Raw genomic sequence first — 20,337 nt, forward strand, 5'->3', positions numbered from 1 at the left:
AAATGCACTCTATAAATAGTGGAAGCATTTAGCCCTTAATGTTTGAGTGGGTTTTGAATATTTGTCGGAATGGCTAGAGATTTCCTGGTAGATATGGAGGGAAGGCTTTGCAGCATATCCCTGAGGACAAATATAGAGGAATCAGGATTTACATTCTGTGGACTGTTTGCACTTTTTTGTACAGAATTTGTTGTGTACTCATAGACTCATATTTCATGTATATTTTATAATGGATATATTTTATATATTGTATAGTTGTCTGAACATCTATAAAAAGATAAATACTCAGCAAGCTTTTTTCCTATATAATTTTAACAAAACTACATCAAGCAGTCTGCTTGTACAAGAAAGTGTTCAGGGTGCTTTATCTCTTTTGTGGTTTCTGGTGATGAACATAAATTGGTCATGCTCTGTTTTGTGCATGTTTGGATGTCGCTGGAAATATAATAGATCTTGGCTACAATTTCTTTTTTCCCCACTCAGAAAGCTTTTCATTAATGACAGGATAATCTTTTTATAGGATTCTTATTTGCCCACTGAACACTAACCAGGGGTCACATATCATCTATTTTCTGACTCCTTAGGTTTCTCTTATCTGACTTAAGATGGTCTTCTAGAGGATGTAACCAAAAATGCAGAATTACTATAAAGCACGTCTGTGTTTTGAGTCTAATCTCTTCTGGAGTATTGCTGATCTAAGTGTTGTTTGTAACACCAGTTGTACAGCTGCCAATCCTGCTGTGGGAAAGAGATTCTTCATCCCCAGAGGTGGCCCATGAATTACCAAGTAAACACACAGACGAACTTGCAGCAGACACTCAAACATAAGTGAGGATACATTGTCTTTGATCATCTCAGTTTACCTAGTCCTTTCAGCACATACAATTCCACATCCCAGGATACTCATAGCATGAAATAATACTATATAACTGCATAAATTCTAATTCATAAGTCTAGGGTGGATTAACGGCAAGAAATATTTAGAATCTGCTAAAATATTAGGACAGTACAATTGCATTTTCCTATATCTGGAAAAGAAAATAGAAGTTGCATGAATGACTGAATACAACATCTTAAATGTTTAATGCTGGAGAATGGCAAGGACTTGGATCATAGTCCAGATTTATTTTGGACTATTAATTCCTTAGTCCTTGCCCATCACTGTCATCTTTCTTCAGGAAATGGTTTGCCTAATTTTCCATCAAAAATTAAAACTGCACTTTTTTGGTATGAAAAGTCATCGTTCTTTGTTTCTGAAGTTACTCAATGTTCTGTTTCTCAAACTCACTACTAAAGCCCTCTCCCAACTTCAGCAAATAATCTTTTCTGTTTAGTGAGAGGAAGAAAAGGAGGGTCCATCACCACAAAAGCCTTCTCAGCTAACAAATTTAACAGCAAAGGGCACCAGCTTCCATTGTACATGTGCAGGAGTTTCTGAAGGCAGAAAGCTACTTTCTCTCCTACTCAGAAATGAAAAGCTAAATGCACTTATTACCCAAAAGAGGAGAAACTGTGGAAGTGTAGAACTTAGTGATTTTTATAATTTTCAGATATGTTCTCTTGACTGCTGAACCTCACTGATCATTACTACAATAAGTATGTGCTAATGTGTAGGAAGGAGTTTGTTACTGCCTAAGTGTCGTTTAGCCAGTGTGCCCCTGTGTCTACTGTTTGTTTAGTAAATGGCTACTCAGTGGTATATCTGGGCTGAGAAAAACTAAGAGGAAATGAAAAGGGGAGTAGTTGTTCTTCCATTTTCTGTTAAGATGAGGCATCCTTAATCACAAAGACCTTTGTTACATTGATGGCTTGTATTTGTACTTACCTATATTTCTTTACAGTATTGGACTAAATTCTTTAATTCAAGGACTTCCCTTTAACCTAAATATCAGGTTGATGATGGTGGTGCTCAGCTTGTCATTCTTTTCCCCTTTTTCTGGACTAAGATATGTACCAGATAACCTCTGCACAACAACAAAATTAATCAATGCACTTCTCTGTGAAAATTTCTCAGCAGGTTGGCAACACAGCAGATCTAATAGTTCAATAAATGCAATCCCCAAAGGACTGGGAGTATGGACAGAGTTTTTGGAGAGCTGTGATTGCACAGAGAAACACAAACAACACCTGAAAGTCTTCCCAGCTTCCTTTCTTCTGTTTTTCTTCTTTATTTTGCAACTGATGCTTTTATTGGCTTATAGTTTACTTTACTAGCCACCAGATACATCAACTGGAATAACAAATATCCTTGTCTTTTTACTTTAATTATGTTGGAGAACACGATTTAAAATTTTTTTGGAACGGGCGTTTGCAGAAACGAGATCTTTCTGTATTTCTGAAGTCTGACTCACATGTGCTAAGTGACAATCAGTCAGGAGTAATTACTTACTTTTAATGACTGTATTTATAGATGGTTAAATGGAAATGTTATGTGTCTGAAGTTCTGAAGTTGCCACATCTAGTCATTATCAGCTAATTATTTTCAGTACTTTGACAACAGGCAGAAGAGATGCATTTTTAAAAGCTACCAAGGCACAAGTGTATATTAATGGGGCAACTGGTCCTTCTCACAACTTTCAAAATGATACTGCATTACTTTCAATGTGAATACTGCAGGAAAATTAGAATGATGTAATGATTGGAATACACATGAGTCCCATATTATTATTTAATTTTTATCAAAAGTTAAGCTTGTGCTTCTACAACTGGAATAGAAGGGGCTTTGCACGGTGTGGTGGTATCTAACAGAGAGCAGGATCCATAGCTCATACAGAGCAGATCTTCTACTGAGTGAAAATCTTGTTGTGTCTCAACCTGCCCAACTGGAAAGTAAAAATCTGCCACTTAGTGAAGTGTCTTTTAGATTACTGATGTGCTGGCTTTGGTGTTTTCTGGTTACATCCTGATCCTTTGGTTGGTTATACCTAAGGAAAGGTGATATAGCGTGTAATGGTCTCAGGAATGTGCAATAATTGTCTCTCTCTCTATGTTGTTGATATATCAAAAATCTGTGTTCTGCCAAGATTTCTGTACGAGTTAAGTTTGTTGTCAGAAAGGACAGGTTCTTTGAAACAGCACTAATAGCAATTTGAAAGGAAAGGCCTCATACTGTGTGAAATCAGAGTCTCTTGAAGATTTCTGATTCTGTGAGATTGATCTATGGTGCAGTAAGGAAACTGCAAAGAAAGAAATACAAGTTTTGGCTCAGGTAAAGGATCTTCTGTATGTACCTGGCAGGTAAACTGAGCTGGAATGCTGATTAGTCTCACAATCAACCAGCATGAGAGTTTCTGACTAGTGGGCTATGAAACTATGCAAGAAAGGAGATAAAAGGTGCACAGCAATTTAAATTTTAGGTGAGGGGAAAAATACTATTTTTCTGCTTTGAAAATCAAGGCAGAAATAAAACTTTAGTCTCTGAATCTCAAAGTAGTGTCATATGTGCACTCTCTTTCCACTGCAATGTGCATATGCAGCCCCAGAGTGCAGAGAAAAACTGCAGCCATATTTCAGGGGAGTAGCATGGCATGTAAAGAGAGAGCAGGCTTGAGGCTCAGAATTGACATGTGCCCCCTAGAGACAACCTCTTCCTAGAGAGATGTGCATCTTGGTGGTGTGATGTGATGCTTCTGACCTTTCTGTCTGCTCTTCAATGACCAGTGGGGCTTTAATAAAGAATGTGCCTATTGGTAAGTTTTTGCCAATACGAGGCTAAATGCTTTTGTTGCACTCCATAATATTGTATTTAGAAGAACTTGAATTATTCTAGTAGTATGAAAACAAAACAATTGAAAATTATTAGCCTGGTATTAAGAAAGTATTCTTAAAATTGTGTTAGCTGTCTTAGGCTACAGGCAAAAACATGTTTGTATATTTTGCATGCAAATATGTATACCTATTTTAAACTCTTATTAGAATATTAGCATTTATCCCAGTTTTACTACTGAGACCAAATCATAACATCAGTTTGAGAGATTAGGGATGAACAGATTGTTCTGTTTCTATAGGTGGGACTTTGTGTTAGTTTTTTTCTTTTGAGTTCTTATCTTTCCAGTTCTGACTGGAGAGGTAAAAACCTATGACATTAAAATGGGACAGAATTCATAATACAAAGCCAAGACTCAAAGCAGAAACCTTGGTTAAAATAGGGAGGATGATTGAGTCAGTATATAACAAAGAACAGAGGAGCTGTAGGACTTTTATTGCAAAAATAATTTAAGAAAAGATAATGGAAAGAGAAAAAAGGCAAAGTAGAAATAAAAGGAATATCCATGCAGCTGTGAGATCCCCCGGATATTCTTGCTAATCAGGCTATATTCAAAATTTAACAAACCGAGTTTTCAAGCAAACATTTAATCAAATTCTTGGCAAAAGTGAAACAAGTTTTTGCCAACTTTCATTTTTTGACTGCTTTTTATTTTCAGTATTGTTTTAGGAACTGTACTTCCTGCCATTCTGTCCCACTGTAAAAAGTTATCGTAAGTTCCATTAAAGGGCTGTTAGCTGCCTTTCAGAATGCACACACTGCTCCTTGTTCCCAGTGTAAACCAAGTGAAGTTTATCCCAGTTGAAGTGGATATGCAGCAAAGGTCTTATAAAACAAACTAACATCTGCACTGGCAAAATAACAGATGGCTCTTATCTGCCTCCTTCATGTTTGTGGAGAGGATCTGGTGGGAAAGACCATTCCTGTTGGCAGTCTTTGATCTTAATACCTCGTGTAAACCAGTACAACAGGGAACATCTGTCCACAGTGACTCTGACAAGTGGATGTGTGTGAAAACTGCTTAACATCAAAACTCTGGGAAAAAATGGTGCAGAGAGAGCACATTCCCACAGCCTAATTTGTATTTTGCTGGGTTTTTTTGGTTTTCAGCAATGAAGCTGCATTTATTTGTATTTGAGATATGTTTTGCTTATCCACCTATGCACAGTAGATTTTAGATATCTTACACGAGTTTGTGTATACATTAATTATTAAGACACCAAATTCGAAGTGATGCTATCTTCACAGTAAAAGTGAGGATAAGAAGCTATGCAGAGTATCATGCACATTAAGGTAAACACCTCTCACAGCATTGTGTGCCTTGTTGTTTCTGTTCAAAACTTCTGTTTTTTTCTATTTCTACTGTGGCAGCTCTCTTGATCATTCTCTCTCAGAAAATAGTCTCCCATCTGTGCCATTGCTGACAAATCCAGTTTAAAACTGGGACGGAATTGCACCTCAGAATACTATGTGAGTTTTCTTGTAATAAAGGTACATATCCAGTGGTAACTAACCAGGTAATAAGAAATCTCTATGAAAGTCATTAAAACAGTATCAAACCAGCTTGTATCTGATTTGAATCTATGTCTTAACTAAAAAGGAAATTTTAGCTTCTACATGTGTTTTCAAGGAAATTCAGTTTATTCCAAACTGTGCTTTGGGCACTTAAGCATAATTTTGTGTGCACACTGTACATCTGTTTTCTTGCCAATAAGCTAGGAAAGAATATATGTGATTGTAGTTTAGTGCATTTCTATAAATACTTAACAGTCTTTGGGACTTTACAATTCTTTTCTCTCATATTTCTTGTCATCATTTTGCTACAAATTGTTCAGAAAAATTAAAATAATTCATATATATGGGAGATGTCAGGAAGGTAAGATAAATATGTAGGAATTCAGAGAGCTCTAAAAGATTACAGTCTTTTCATGACTTTTCTGAGCTGGGGGAGGTTAAATGTAGTTTGTGGAGATAGTAAATAATAATGTCCATATCAGAATGCATTGAAGTGAGGAGCAGAGGAGATTATATTAAACATGCAAATATGCTCCATCTGCTCATGAACTAGAATCTTCTGTGAAGAAGAAAGTGTAATTTGTCTTAGCTTTGCAATTACTCATTGCAAAATATTTGTATCTAAACAAATCCACGTCTTGGTGGGGGCTTTACCTTGTCATAATAATCTTTGTCTTTTCTTTAATCAAGATTTTAATAATGTCTCTAAAATGGATTTTAAAAGGTAATTTTTCAAACCGTTCAATTTTTGGAACCTTTCTCAAGATAATTAAATCTTTCACTACAGAATAATTCATCTAACTCTGCCACTATATAAATAGTTCAATCACTTCAGGGTCCAGTGCAATTGGAAGTTATTTATTGTACTGTAGCAGAATATTTACAGAGCAAGAATTAAACATGTAAGCAATGTTATATTTTAAAACTCACAGATATGCAGCCAGTCATTCATGTTATTCTTTATCTTAAATATATGGAAAACTTTTTTCTCTGCTTAAAGGCATTTGGCCTGGTTCTAAACAGGGCATGTCTGTGGCTCACAGGGCTGCTCAAAGGCACTGAGATACTTGCCCACTTGGGAATATATAAGTATGCACTTGTGGCTGAGTTAGAAAACTAATCTTTAGTTCAAGTTTTCATGCTGTGTCTTTGAGATATCACATAGCAAAGGTCTCACTGAAATAAAGAAAAGAGGAGGTCTCTGTGGTAGACTAATGGCTTCTATAACCTTGATCTGCTTTGTGCTTACCATAAGGCAAGTCCCAATTTGTCCCTGCAAATTTAATTTAATTTCAGATTCATGGAGAGCTGTATTTTTAGTTTTATTTCCCCATATTCCTCTCACTTTTTTGTCCACTGTATTTTGTTTTAATGTATTTCTAGATGAAGGGAAATTGAATTTATCTTACTAGAATTTGAGCCTGTCTATATCAACAGAATTTATGGGCACTGCAGTTAAGAAACTTGAACCAAAGGGAAGAAGCTAATCAGGCTTGATTGAATACACTCATATATACTGGAGATTGGATAGCTGGGGCATCAAGAAGGGAGGCACATGCATATTTGGTGAACTGACCTTCATGAAATGATACCAAAAGTATTTGTCATAAACTGGCTACTAACTCTGGATTATATGACAGACTTTTACAACTTGCTTTCAAAAAAATGTGTATAAAGAGCAGAAACCACAGAAATATTTGGTAATTAGTGACCCATAAGAAGTAAAACTTAATTAGAAAGAAGTTTCTAAAACTCCCAATTTCCTCATTTTCCTCAGGACCATACCAGATTAATATTAATCAACTTATTACCATGTCTCTCATCCCTATATGGAGTTACTGGAAAAGTAGGAAGTCTGCCTTACTGTCTAGAAGCTACAGGATAAGCATGCTTGCAAGAAAGATGAATACATCTTAAGAGGCAGTAGAGACACTGATAAAATTACTTGAAATAGCTACTGCTGTGAATTTTAGAGAAGCTGGTTTAAACATTGAAAGATCAGTGATCGGATCAATTCCCCAGGAAAAGCTGAAAAGATCCATATCCAAGTGGTGTTTACTGGTGGGGTTTGTGCTTAAGGATTACCTAAGGGAGCTCAGAGGTAAAACTACAGAGGTCCATGAAGTGTTTGTGTGCAGAAATTCCAGAAACACCTGTCCTTGCTTTCCTTAGAGATGTGGTTACCATGGGCTGCAAACAAATGCAAGGGACAGACTAAACAGCAACCAGAGGCCATAAAATACACGGGCACACCACATTTTGTTCTGTGCATCCCTGCAGGTCCTTGCACGAGCAGGGCTAGAGGCAGTCAGGCACCTAGAAATACCTTCTGCAAAAAATACCTTCTGCAAAACAATGCTGCTGTCTCAGAATTAGGTATTGTTCTTTGTCCCTCTTTGATCCAGTATTCTTCCAGCTGAATGTGTTAGGCTGCTGAATAATCTCCTGTGACTGCCTGTGATCTGTCATAAGAACTTGTGTTTTCCATCAGTTTGTAGGTTTCAGTCTCTGTTCCCAGGGCTAATTTTCCAAGCTATAGGAATAAAATGGGCAATATTTTCTATAATATTTAATTCAGAACGAAACCAAAAGGTAGGATAAAGTTAAAATCTTTGTTATATGAAGGGTTATAAAATATATATAGAGAGAGAGTGAAGGTAAACATACAAATCTCTATAAGAACCTTTGCTTTCAAATCGAAGGTAGGAGAAATGATGAAGGATGTAATATTTATACATCTGCGTGTCTCACAGATAGATGGTAAGACCATGACATTTGTTCTTGGTTTTACTGGAGTCTTGCTGCATGACCTTGTGGAAGCTGCTTCATGATTCTGTGTCTCAGCTTCCCCATCTGTCCAACGATGCCTATAAAACACTTTGAGATGTTGTGGTGAATCATGCCACAGGAATTAATAATAGATAGCAGTGTAGATGGTATCATTATACATATATAGATATATGAGAACAGAGGTCTATTTTATAATTTCAACTGCACATTTCCAGATGACTTGAAACTTTCTGGTATTAAGGCTCTGCTCACAGAAACATTTGTTTGCTAAAATATTTAAATTTCTGTTCGCATTTTCCAGAGTTCTGATTATGTACTTTTGCTTCTGTGTCCTTTTATTTTTAAAAAAAAAATTAAAATATATAAATTATCAAATGCCACATTGCTTTGGATGCAGCCCAGGACATGATTTTGGCTTTGTGGGTTGCAAGCACACACTGCCAAGTCATGTTGAACTTTTTGTCAACCAACACCCTCAAGTCATTCTCCCAAGGGCTGCTCTCAATCCATTCTCTCTTTTGCAACCCAACCCAGCAATTTGTATTTGTGTTGGGATTGCCCTGACCCAGGTGCAGGACCTTATCTTAGCCTTGTTGGACTTCATGAGGTTTGCAGGGGCCCACCTCTCAAGCCTGTCAAAGTCCCTGTGGATGGCATCCCCTCTCTCTGGTGTGTCAGCTGCACCACACGGCTCGGTGCCATTGAAAAACTTGCTAAAATATCTTAAAGCAATTACAACACCCTGTATGTTTTTGTTCTTTGTATACACTTTCAGTAACAACTGCATATATTGGTAATGATGTAAATGTTCTGTACTTAAACTCCTAAATTCTAGTTTTGAGAAAGACATTAAAACTTACTTTAAAATAACGTAGCATGAGCTTGCATTTCCCTTGAGAAAATTTTATGTAATGTTGTCAGTAATTCCCTGCTGAAATAATTGCTGCCAACACTTTGCTTCTGGACTTGTGGATTCCGTTAGCTTTTGAAAACAAAAAAATTCTTTTTTGCTAACTGAAAGCTGCTGATATAAAAAATGACCATTAAAATCTTCATGAATTGCATTCTTTTTCTTAATTAAAGGTTTTGTAAGCAACTTTTTTATGGATCTGGAATATTAGATGATAACTGGCAATACTTTGCTGAGATAATTGCCTTCATTACAAAAATAGTCACAAAAGAAGGTTTTTTCTAAATATCAATAGAGTCATGCACACTGTCAGATAAAAGGTAGTCTTCAGAAATTCAACCTGGTTCAAGTAAATACTCTTCTTTAAAAACAAGTCCAATTCACATCTTATGGTGTTTTGTTTCTACTAATTTGCTGCAGTCACAGTAGCTCAAACAGCTTTACAGGTTATTAGTTTTTTGAAGTAATTTAGGTGTTAATTTTTCTTCCTTGCAAGAGAAAAATAATTGCTGTATACATGAGCATAAAATTATTTAGAGCAGGTAAAAGTAAAAGAACATGAACAGAAAAAAAATAATAATTGTGAATCTGTAGTGTTTCTCAGAGCTCAGAGGGCAAAGTCACAAGCTTAAAAAAAGTGCTCTCGGGATTTTCCATTCAGCCACACATAGCACCCTTCTCTCCTAGTTGGGATGTTCAGTCTGGATGGGTGGACAAGCAGATGAGTCAGAAAAAGGTTTGTATGCTCAAACCCAGAGGAGGGGATTGTAGTCTGCCTGGGTGCCAGTAAGACCTGCAATAGCACAGAGGTCTGTCCTGGGACCTATCCTGTGTAAGATTTTAACCAGAGGTGTGGATGAGGCAATGGAGAGCTGGCTCAGTAGATTTGCAGGTGACACACACCTGGGGGGGAGCAGCTCATCTGCTCAAGAGCAGGGTTGCTCTTCACACCCAGACAGGTGGAGGAATGGTCTGATGGGCAAAACTCAGCATGGGCAAGGTCCTGCCCCAGGAAGGAAAAGCCCCTGCCAACAGGGCAGACTGGGCACTGTCCAGGGAGCAGTCCTCTGGAAGAGGCCATGGGGGTTCTCCTGGGCAGCAAGTGGGATGTGGGCAAGGAAAGTGCCCTGACAGCAAAATTGGCCAGAGACCACTTGGGCTTTGTGAACAGGAGCAGGACCAGCAGAGCAAGGAAAGGGAACAATCCCATTTAGCACGCTTTAGAGGACATCTGTGTGGACAGAAGTCTGGAAAGCAACTCTTCTCACTGTCAAAAAGAGTAGAGTACATCTGGTGATATGGAGGAATAAGAAACAGTTTAAAAAATTTGAAATGTTAGGCTTTGTGCTTTAAATGGTCAAAGCATATGCAAGTGTTTCTATTTCCCTAAAGAGCCATACTAATAAGTATGTTATTTTTCCATCACAACCAAAAAGTAAAAGCAGACTTCATTTGAATCCTCAAATCATTTCCTCGGATGCTTTCACAAACTTCTGTAGCCTTTAGTATGTCTTAATTGGATACATGAATGCCCTATAAAGTGCAAATAGAAGCTTTTTTCTCAGTCAGTTTTGAAAATTCAAAAGCTCAAGAAGCAGTGTTAAGTACCCTCTGAAATATCCTATAATTTAAGAAAACTCTTATGCTTCCTAAATTCATTTTTACCTTAATTTCTCAGTATATTAGTGGAAAATATTAACTTGTGGACTTTCTGATTTCTGTACTGATCAAAAAGGGAGGAGTAATTTTTTAAGTCTCTTTGAAGAATAATGAAAGCAAATGAAAGATGAAGGAATTTCATAACATCAAAAAGAAATATAATTTGATGATGACCTTTCTATTTTCTACTGGTCCGTTTCCTGTTCAGGTTTCTATGTTCTCAAACATACTTTGGAGGGATGGATCCAAACAATAGCCATGGATCTAGATGCACAACAAGAGCAAGCAAGTTCAAAACCAAATTTCTTGGCAAATTCTAAAGTTAGTGTTTCCTTGATGAGCAAAACGCATTCAGAATTAGTGTCATGATGCCTCTAATTGTTAGCCTTCAGCTGAATTTCTGGAATTTATTGGATAGCTGTAATATAAAATACCATCATGAGTTTCTCTTTTGGATTACAGTACCATTTTCTGAAATTTTCGAATCTGCAGATTTAATGCAGGTAAATATTTAATTGGGTCTTTTAATGAAAAAATCATCTTTCTTGGATTGCTCATCTCTGGTAGAGTGTTTATGAATTTACAAAGACAGGAGACTGTAATTAATCTGTCACGGTACTGCTGTTGGTTAAAGGATTTTCCTGAGTGCAATGATTGTCAAAGCAAGCCCAGTCCTGTAACCATGGTGCACTCTCAGGTAAGCAGAGGTATTGAACAGGCTACTCCTTTTGGTTTGAGGTTTTTTTGATTGCTCTACTATTTGTACTGACCAGAAATGTAATGGTCTACAAATGCAGAGTTGCTTAGCAACAATGAATAAAATACTGTGAATGTTTTTAATTTTGTTGTATTTGTCATCATACAACATTTGTGATGTTTACATGTGGAAAAAAAAATGGATTTTTTAATATCCATGAAGGCAAAAGGATCCGGAACAGTTTAGACCAGAGCTACTACCACGATGCAGATGTATCAAATGACTGTTGAATTAATTGTTTGAATTGTTTCTGGTTTGTTTGGTTTTTTTTTTGTTTTGGTATGGGTTTTTTCTGTTGGTTTGGTTTGGCTTTTTTGTGGTTTTGTTTTTGGTTTTTTTAACAAAATAGTAGGCTATTTACTCTCTTGCTTCTCCTAGTTTTCTTGGGAAATAACAGCATGTAAAACTGCTTTCTTCTCCTGCATTCTGAAATGACCTTGTGGTACTGATATGCTAATATATTCAAATGAGACATTATGTTTCAAGACCCACTAGCAGGGATTAAAAAATGCCAATATACTAAAAATATAAATACTTTTGAAATGCGGGGATATAAATTTAGCTATGTTGACTAACCTAGCAGTCAGGGTCTGAAAATACATGTTTTGTCAGGACAGTCTGGGAAGGTTGGAACCACAAACGCTTCCACAGCAGCTGCACTGGCTTTTCAGGAGAGGTGAATTGGATTGGCTCTGTTGGAGAGTAAAACCTGAGAACCTGGGTCACGTTCCACCTTCAGCCTGAGCACTGCTGGAAAGGGAACCCAACAGAGTTGCAGAGGCACTGAGGTGCAGCTCTGCCCCAAAGGCACAACTGCCCACGCCTCTCTGTCCACACGGTGCTCTCTGTGCGTCGCAGCCTCCCCTCCTCTCTTTCCCCAGCACCTGCAAGTGCCACAACAAAGCTCCAGCGCCGAGAGCAGCAGCACAGGGGGCAAGAACACCTGCTCAGCTTTGGTGTGCCCCAGCAAGCTTTGAGGAAGTGCTGGTTTTCCTGAGAGGCTTAGCACACCAGGCAAGACAAGAAGTAGTAGTGAACTGGTCTCAGAATAAACACTTTTTAGTCCCAGAACTGACTATCTTAATAAATATCTGATTGTTAAATATTATGGTCAGATCCAATTTCTTTTGAGGCTGAGGGCTGGATAACTGTCTTTGATCAAGATAAGTTTATCACCAATACATAGCGGGAAGAACGCTGTGATCCTGTAACATTTTGTAGTTCTGAAATATTTCCTGATTTACCCATTGGCAGGAAAGAGCAGAGCTCTGGTTAGGGGTGGGAAGAAAAAAAATGAAATCATAACTATTTCTGTCTTCCATAACTGATCTTAGACACAATTTCAGATTTTTTTTAGGTCAGGCAGTTCTTATGCTGGTTATTGTGGTTAACAAATTGAATCAAACTTGTAGTTTGCTTATATATTGCCCTGCAACAAAATGCCACCAATGGTTAAATGCATGTAGTAGTAGGTCAGCACCAGTTCTTGAAAGAAAAACATGCTAGCATTTAAATATGGTTTATCTTTTCAAATTATGTCAGTCTCTAAACCAGTCCTTTCATGAGACAGTGTAGAGGTCAAAGATTTTTGTTGAAAGGATCCAAATTTTTCTGTTTTCCCTGTATGTTACTACAGATGTTGAGGGTTTTGACTGTTTTTTATACAAGATCTTAATGATTAAAATTCTATATGTAAGATGAAATAAAACTATACTTTTATATAGCCATAGGGTGGATAATCATAGATAGCAATTTAAAAAAAAGTAATTTGGAGCAACTTGTTTACATCTTCCCTCAGACTTTGAATTTAATACAGCTTAATAGATTTAATTACCTTTGTTCATCCTTTAGCTATTTTGATTTATTATGGATAAACCATGTACAACTACCTTTAACCATCACTGAAATTTTGAGATTACCTGCATAGCTTACATAAAAACATTTTTTGGATCTCTTTATAAATAGTAATTGACTAGTGACCCAGCTTCCATCAAAACAGTATCATATAGCAGAATAATCTTTAATCTCTTGAGGAAAAATTTACTGCATTAGCTATAGGTGTCTATTCCTTTAAAAAAGCTGCACCTTCCCCTGGTGTCAACACGACTTTTGTCATCTACCAGAAAGTGACTGGATCAGTGATATCAATATATGCCTAGAACTAAAATGTTTGAGTATAGTTGAGAAGGATGATTATTTGGATTTGGGTTTTATCAAATTTTTTTTTCTAGTTCTTGTTGCATAAACACCAGATGAATCAACTCAGAGGCAACTAGAGTATTTGAAACACTATGAACATGCTTTTTAATTGCCTCTTTGTTTTGACAAGAAAATAAGAAAAGAAAATGCTTATCAAGTTTTTCTGCCTATTGAAATCTGTATTGCCTGAGCACTTTATTTGTGACAAAGAGCAGTAAAACTTCATGGTATATGTAATAAGAAACTATGATTTATACTTAGGTGGCATTGTTGTGACTTTTCTGGGCTCTACTTTCAATAACCTGAAAATAAATTTAACTGGTACTCAGAACATTATTATGCATAAACCCTCCTCTCATATCCCCTCGAAGTTAGAAATGTTCCATATAGTTTTTCTATAAATGAGTTTTAGGCTGGGCAGCTTTATGGGAGGATTAATATTTACTAGGTTATCTTTGAAGAGTGATAGCTAAACTGTACATGCAGGACGCACTAATTAATAATATTTCATTAAATTTTAGGCTTTTCCCTTGCTTGATGCATCTGGAGACACTGGAGAGTTTTTTGTGGCTGTTTAATGATATCTAAACACCAAACTGAATGTTATGATGTTTTTACCACACCATTTGTTTCTGCATTAAGCTGGCAATACACATAAAATAGTGCTCTCCCCAGTTCTGCCTCCCCCAGAGCTTACCCATCTGATTTATTTACAGACAGAAATTCCATCTCCTGTTATGTTTTATGTTTACTATACAAAGTAGGTTAAGCTCTTCTGTTCTCTGATATGAATTCACGTCTCTTGAACATACACTTTATGCAGTATTGCAGGTGCACTTTGATGCTTTAGATTTTCTCAGTTACTTAATGTCTTCTTTTTTCAAACTTGTATTTGACTTTATCAGTGAGCACATGTGAGCTTTTCCTTCCCCTGTCATCCCTAACTGATGAGCTTCCCACTTAATAACAGAAGTTAGTCCCTTCATATTAATCCCATTTCTTTTTTCTCCTTCAAAGGCCAATCAGACTATCTTTTTAAGATCCTAATCCACATTTGTTTTTAAAATGCCACATTTCATGTCCACAATGGCTGTCATTAATGCATTACTTCATGTTATTTAATGTAAATGTGAAATATCAATCTTCATATCAGTACTTCAAGAACTGATAACCTCCTTGCAGTCTGATTTTTTTAGCCATACCCATTATAATATTTTCATTAAGTATTATCTGTAGCTCTTTAAAGCTACTCCTCCTCCACCATAACAAATATTTGTGTGCAATCATATAAAAATCATTACTAAAATTCAGATTCATAATGTCTGCCTCATAATCAGCTACCTTTTCACAGAGAGAATGTTAAGCTAATATTATGTCTATTTATTATACCTTGCACAGCATTTGTTGCATTTTTCCCATATTGTACATCAGAATAATGGTTTTCATCTGTAATGCCTGGATCTGTTTCTTACCATTTTTAAACACAGCTATTCCAACAGATTTTTTTAATAAATGTGCCTTTTTATTTATGAGATGAAAGCCTTTATCTCATAAAGGTTTCCTGGTGGGTGAGAAGTCAGTGGATTTATGTACACACCTCCTTTGGGGGGGAGGTGTTGGGGTGGGGGGTGGTGGTTGTTGCAATCTGCCCAGAAGAAGCTGAACTCGACCCTACTGAAGTAGATAGAATTAAACAAGCTTTAAACTAAGCTGTGTACAGATAATTGTGGCATCAGAAATGAGCTTACTATAATTGTTTTTTGCCTTCACAGCTTTGGTTTCAAACACCTGCACTGTTTATTTCAAGAACTAAAGCAAGTTTAGAGATCATTCAGCTACATTTACATAATACTTAGCCACATCTCTGATTTGCAGTGTTACATCTACCTTAAAGATGATTTATTGGCAGGCTGAGAAACACTAAATTAGTGTTGGAGTTATGCTCAAAGTGTGTGTATACTTGGTATTGGTACTTGCCACTTTCAAATAACCTTTAAATTCCTGTGCTTTAGCAGAGGCAGCACACAAAAAGTGGTGTCTCAGTCTGTCCTGTCTCCCCCGGGTTCTGCCCTGCATTGGCAGAAATGTTTGCTGTCACCCAGAACCACGCTGGAGTAGGAACTGCTCTGACTTTTAACCATATGCACTGGCAACAGTTGTCTTCCACACTCTGTAAACTCAGATCCTTGTCTACCATCCAAAACAAAGTCTGGGTCTTTTTTTTTCTCAGTGTCAGATGTGAATAGCAAAGGAGGAACTTTTTTAGGCCTTATGGCTAGATTTTGTACAGAGAGTGCTAAAGCTGCATATGGCACAGATACTGGAATTATCATGTGTGTGGGCATGTAACAGGCAAAGGAGCACCAGCAAGTCAGTTCTGCAAGGGGAAAAAAAAAAGAGGCAGGCAAAGCTGGGAGGAAATGGGGCCAAAAAAATGTTAGTTCAGTTCTTCTCTTATAGACACCTCATTACTTGAACTAATAATGACCACAGATGAAGTAAAGTCAGTTTCTTCACCTTAGGACCCTGGGTAAGCAGATGTGAATTATCTTCATTTCAATATATGACCTTAAATCAACTCTTGGCTGTAGAACAGCTTCGTAAAGTTGATAAGCAAAATCACTTAGCTGAAGTTATGTCGGATAGCTAGAGGTAGTGTGACTGGTATTAACCACAGTATTCCTAAAAAAGAGGAATCCTCTTACTATGGAAAGAGGAACAGTTACCCTTGTTGAGGCTGCAATTATAAAGATGATTTTTTTCTGTCATATTCTAAAGAGGAATTTTATGGCCTTAAAATCCTTTGACATCTACTGAAAAAGACCTTTTATAAATTAGGCTAAAGAGCAGAGGCCCTGCTGATCAAGGAATAATAATTTTGCTCTAACCAACCTGGAAGTACAGGGTGACACACCTTTTAAAATATTATGCTGTTATGATTTATTAATGGGAAAAATATATAAAAGTTCTACTGTAATAATTTTGACTTTTTTTAGCTATTTTCTTCCATGGTGACATGAGGAATGAGGCACAGTAGCCTGCTAGTATTTCCAGGAGCATTTGTACTAAGTGGGTGTCTGTGGTATTTGGCATTTTAGTGTGTTGTGCAAATATATAACATATAGCAGCTATAATTTAATAAAGGTCACATTCCTTATGTTAGTACCTTGTTTTGGCAGAGTGAGAATTACATTGAAACCTCTTCACCTTCTCCAGTTCTCACACAAGAGACATTGTTGGTAAAACTGTACAAATCTTACTAACAAGAATAGTCCTGCTTCTCTTCAGCTGTCCCAGCAACCCTTCTACAAGCACGTCCAACAAGTAGTAATGAGGAGGGGCATACAATGACACTTATAAACACTACCTAAGCACTGGTAGCCTTGTATATCTTCTGCTTATTTTTGTGCCCTTCTCTAATATTGGTGTTCCACCTTAAAAATTGAAGAAAATAGCTATTTTTCTGCAAATATCCACAGAAGTGAAACCTCTGGAAGCGATGTGTTGCCTCCAATAGGTTATACTGCTTTGAAAGTAAAATCATTTATATGGGTGGTAAAAACTGGCTTATGAATTCCACTGTGGATGTTGTGGGGAAAGGAAGGAAAAGGATGGTGGCTTTTCTGTTAGCACCTCTGTGTTGTGCATATGTATGCAGCACTGTGATACAGTGGTGATCTACAGTATTTATATTGAAATGATCATCTCCTCTAAAACAGAGCTATTTACTGTTAGGAATTGCCCTGGAAAACACTGTACTGATCAGAGAGGATGAATAGATTGGAATTTTTTGAAAATGACTAAATAAGCCCAACTTTTGAGAGACATAAATTTGTGTTTAATATTTTCTGCATTTAGATGGAGTAATTTTCCACATTGGTTACAAATAATTATCACAGTATTATAGCACAGAGCATTTGTGCGTATGTGATGACAGAAGCTATTTTTGGCTGCAGGCGGAATTGCACTCTGTTCAAGTAAGTTTGCTCATGGAGTTTGTATGGCCAGCTTACATTACCTTGAGAGCAATTGCGTACATGAAGCTCACAAAATGAGCTCCAAACCCTCAGTGAGTTTCCCTAAGAGTTAATTCAAGCAGTTTGATGACCTGCCAGGAACTTTGGACTAAAATCCTGTCTCTGTGAAAATGCAGTGGGAACCTTGCTATTAACTTCAGTTGCTGCAGGATCAGGCAGTATATTCCTAAGTAACTTTAGAGATACATTTGGCTCCTATAGGCAGTGCTATTGTCAAACTAGGGATGTTTATTTCACCCGTTTATTAAAAATATACCAGAATTAGGGTTAAATAAATGCTATAAGTAAGAACGACTATTGATTAACCAAAGATAATATTAAAAATAAGTACAAAATAGACTTGAATCTGGTCTAGTGCTAGGAGTACATGAGCAAAGTAATAACCTTTTCTTCTGTCTGCTGCTAACTTTTATGGATATATGGCAAAAGGTTTTGTATTGCCATCTTTATTGCAAAGGTCTTGGTAGTGTTTAGTTTTCTACTTTTCATAATAAGTAGAAAATTATATCTCTTACAATTCCTCTGGAAAGTAAAGAAGGACTAAGAAGTTCCATATTTTCATGTTTGCTCTGTAAATTTTTATTTGAATGCAACTAGTTAAATGTCTGCTACATTTTCTCTGCAGTCTCTGACATACTGAAAGATGTATAGGGGGCCAAAGAAATTTTTTTTAGACAATTATATAAAAACATCATTGACACTGTCAAACCTATAAAATATTTATTCAGCATGTAAAAAGTTGTGTCAAAATCTAGAATAAAAATTTTTAAAAAGAGAAAAATCCTTAATCTGACATGTATTTTTGAAAAGAATTTAAAATGTGATTGGGGAGAGTATAGTGGGAATGAGTTTCTTTGAAACATTGCATTCAATGTAGCAGTTTGGCTTACTTTTAATTTAGATTAAGCTTACTTTACTAAAAAAAGCATTTTTGAGTAATATGAATAGAATTTGCATTTTAAAAAACTTTCAGGTGATTTTTTGCTTAGCCAGGCAGAGTTCATGTGGGGGTTTTTTAGACACTGGACAGTTTATCTTTGCTTCCTCAAGTCTGTACTTATTAACAGCTATATAAAACTTCATAGGTGCATTGCTTACTGAATCAGAGCTGAAACCGTGATGTAGTAGTCCAAGAGTTTTCTCCTCTACGTGCTTTCCAAACTGTGGATTTGCTGTTTGCTGAACGTATATTGCTGGCTCAAGAAGTACACGAAAGTCAGTTGTAAAGGAATCTTTACCACTTCCTGGGCAATGTCCTTTAAGCCTTCACTCTTTCCAGGCTTGTTCATTATTTCCTTATCTATAACTAGAGAGAGAACTAAAAGAGAACTCTGGACCAGATGCACAAAAGGTGCAATTTCCAATTTTCATAGCAAAGTACTTCAAAATTCCAAATAAAGACTGGCAGCCTTCATATTTCACTTTTGTTCACTTTGGGGTTGGGGTTTTTTTGTTGTTTTGGGCTTTTTTTATTTCTATTTTACTCATCAATGTAAATTCAAAAGACAGCTGAAATCCATTGATATTTCTGTCAGTCTGCAAGAAGAATGAGAAGGAAATAACGCTGAATTTGTATTCAGCTCAACCAAGGGCAAAGTAAGAAAGGAAAAGTGTCATGCTTCAAAGTGAGGCAATCCATGAGCAGATATAACCCTGGAAACAGATTAGAATACCTTAGGAGTTTCTCTGTCATTCTTTAATGATGGACCTTTGCACCAGCTAAAAATGTGATGAAGTGGCACATGAACTTTTAAGTCTGATAGCATTTTTTAATGCAAGCTGAAGAAAGGAGACTACACAATTACTGTGAGATTTCGGGTTTTTCCAGGGGGAGTCTACCCAACTAATCCTGAGAGACTTGGCTGTAGCTCTTAAAGTTGAGCATTTACAGTGTGAACATAGTTGAAGTAATTTAATTAGTGCCAATTCATTGGAGAAACAAAGATACCCTACAGATCACCATATTAGTTGACATTGGATGCATGGTAGCTATTGACATTAAATTGTAAGAATTTAATTGATTTCAATCAAAAGACCTTTTAATATTTTCCTGTGAGTTTTGTGTGGTTGAGCCAAATTTATCTGTAAATTGAAAATAAATACAATTTTGGGAAAAAAAAAAGTAGTTTTAAAATTTTGAGAGAAATGTTAAATACTGTTAGCAGACTTCGTTGCTCCCTGGATACCAGAATCCATCATATTAACTCATTTCAAGTACACTGTCTTGTTCAGTCATTGTCAAACACTTATTTAGCAAACACTTCACCCCTTTCTCTTTTGCACATTACTGCCTGATGCAGGGATTGCCTGCCCAGAGTTTTTACAGAGGATAAAAATCTTCTAGGTAAAAACTTCTCTGTTGCGCTTGTTTCATGTCATCACCCATGTCACCTGGGCTACAGAGTAGGAAAGGGTGTCCCTCTAAAAAGGGGAGCTATGAAGGAATCCCATGAGAACCTCCTGTGAGAACAGAGCTACCTGGATAAAGGGCTGATATTTCTTGGGCAAAGAAAATAATTTTATATCATTCTTCAAAACAGAACTTTGATCAGTTGTACTTCAGTTGTCAGCCTTGTGCCCAAGCAGTTGTAGACCGAAATTATTTTACATACTTACCATTTTCCTCAGGTTTCTGAAGTTATCTCCATTGTCTTCCCAAGAGGGAGTTTTCCTACTGTATGTAGCAAGAAATAGGAATATTTTT

The sequence above is a fragment of the Corvus hawaiiensis genome, chromosome 8 (genome assembly GCF_020740725.1).
Source record: "Corvus hawaiiensis isolate bCorHaw1 chromosome 8, bCorHaw1.pri.cur, whole genome shotgun sequence".
NCBI classification, from domain to species: domain Eukaryota; kingdom Metazoa; phylum Chordata; class Aves; order Passeriformes; family Corvidae; genus Corvus; species Corvus hawaiiensis.